The sequence below is a fragment of the Halyomorpha halys genome, unplaced genomic scaffold (genome assembly GCF_000696795.3).
Source record: "Halyomorpha halys isolate HHAL.00 unplaced genomic scaffold, Hhal_1.1 Scaffold1466.1, whole genome shotgun sequence".
NCBI classification, from domain to species: domain Eukaryota; kingdom Metazoa; phylum Arthropoda; class Insecta; order Hemiptera; family Pentatomidae; genus Halyomorpha; species Halyomorpha halys.
The window spans coordinates 138,218-140,670 of record NW_027107365.1 but is presented as its reverse complement, the minus strand read 5'-3'; the positions used below and the strand labels follow the sequence as shown (position 1 = coordinate 140,670).

Here is a 2,453-nt window from a genome sequence, read left to right as displayed (position 1 = left end):
TAGGATGGTAACCTGGTCCTATAAGGTTTTTTTTTTATCAACTGCAATGTATAAGTTGTTGTAATATTTGCTCGTAAATATGAAACTGTAGTAAATATTAAATATAAAGCTGCAGAGTATGGGTGATAATTTAATTTCAATATTTCACTGTCGTATTGTTTTTTTGGGCTAGGAAAATATATCGTGAAAGAATAATATGACTTAGTTTTTGCTAATCTATCAATAGCTCGCTGAGTACACATTGTATTGAAATATATATATACAGCTTACGTAAAAAAAAAAATTATTTAAAGGGTCAAAAAACTCACGTCCAGGGGAATTAAAAGTACATGGATAATTAATAACTTTTAATCCATTTGAAATATTCCTGATGCTATTGCTAGAAAGTTATGTCTTCTACAATCGCTTCAAAGTCCATGCTACACGGAATTCCACCCAGGACATTGCGAGCGATTGACGATCAACCCAAATTGGCCTTGCGATCTACTTGTTGACCATCCCTGTTATATAGATAAGTGGAATTACAATATCTTTGATTTGATTTTTTTAGTGGCTACTGGTAAAGGAAGACTCCCCAAGAGCTAAGAGATGTTCAGTTGTGGCCGCAGTTCCGGTTCCCAAGGTCTAGCCCATCCTGTTTTCCATTTTCCATTACATCGTTATCATACGTTAGGCAAATCGGTCTCCTGATTCTTATCTTCCAATGAAGTAGGATCATCGCCTGATTCGGAGTTCATCCTTGCAGAACTTCTTTGTTTTCTCGAAGTACCTCTTCGTGAGGATGTAATTCTCTATACAGATAACATCAAATTGTTGAGGTCTTCTTAGCTCGAATGAAATCCACAAATTGCGTGTTTTGACTCTTTGATGGAATGAGTGTGTCATCAGTGAACATTAATACTTTTGCTCACACTCGAAATCAATCTAACCTTTAAATTATCTTTAAGTTCCGTTTTTCGTTTTTATAATATTTTATAATAGCGAGATGATGACCGTAAACGTAGACGTAATGTATATATTTGTAAATGCTTATTTCTTTGTTTCAGGAGGTAAGAAAAAAAAAATAACTATAACATGGATAACAGTATTTTACTGGAATCGGAGTATATAGGTTACTAAAACACCTATATACTCCGATTCCAGTAAAATACTGTTATCCATGTTATAGTTATTTTTTTTTCTTACCTCCTGAAACAAAGAAATAAGCATTTACAAATATATACAATAGGAAAATGATATGTACATATACTGGCTATTTCATTTTCTTGTTTTGCCAGGATGGCATTATAAGAATGGTTGTCGGGTCCGCTGAAGGCAGTGTCAACAATGATGGCATATGTTTGCCTGGATGCTCACTAGGAATAGGGTGGGGCTATTCCTGTTGGTGGTGTTGAAGTGATGACTTCAGGCTGCAGACCCAGAACCCTCCCAAGGCGAGGACGTCGACCAAGGGGACAATGCTTTGCCACCTCCCAGGTCTTGGTGGAGGGGCGATCTCACGGAACAGTGGATTGGCACAGGCTTTCAGCCCATCAAAGAATTTGATTACCCTGTTCCTGGCCCGCTGGAGTGAAGTTCCTCTGACTATTCGACTCAGGAGGGAGTTCTGGAAACTCTGAAGATTGGAGAGCGTAGTCTTGTAGAGGTGTCGCATGAGTGGTGCACCATGTAGCAGCGTTGGACGTATGATGGCCTTGTATATCTTGAGTTTCAGTTATTTCGCACAATTAGAAAGAAATGTTTTATTCGACAATGATGTCCAAATATATCGGATTACTAAAACACGCAGCATACTTATCAATCCATGATTGGATATATAAATAATTACCATAATTAAAAAAGGTGCAAAACATTTTTTTTTTCTACTTTTTTCTTTTTTCAAACAATAATGAACTCTATAGTAAATACAATATTATTCAAATAGCATTTTTTAGAATTTTATTTTAGTTTTTGATATATTTTTTTATCATTATTTTCGCACAAAGTTATATTACATTTTCTTTATTCACTCTTTCCATTTTTTTTCTTCTCAACCCTATCTACGCAATTTTATCAATTTCACCCTCTCATATCTCCCCTTTCCAGGTTAGGTATTAATTTAAGGTTAGATTAACCTTGTGCAGAGGCAATATCGTAACCAATGAAGGTCTACGGAGGTGCGATTATTGCAAGTTGAAAACGAAAATTATTGCACAAATGCAATGCAAATTAAAAGAAATTATCAATAAATATAAAAAGTTAAAATAATAGAAATAAAATAGCCAAAGCAGTAGAACAATTAAAAACAAATAAATAAATAAAAAAAAAAAAAAAAAAAAAATATTGAGAAATGTATATCTCAAAAACTATTCCACTTAACCATTAAAGCACTTAAATTAAAGATAGTTTAATGGACTATTAACTATATTACAAAGTTTATTAGTAGTAATTGTTTTTATTATATTTGACAAAAT

General features: G+C 33.7%; 1 pseudogene; it reads left to right on the top strand.

Annotated features, from left to right (window-relative positions):
- Window positions 1–2,111: 2,111 nt before the first annotated feature.
- On the top strand, window positions 2,112–2,228 carry LOC112211656 (U4 spliceosomal RNA; annotated as a pseudogene).
- Window positions 2,229–2,453: the final 225 nt, after the last annotated feature.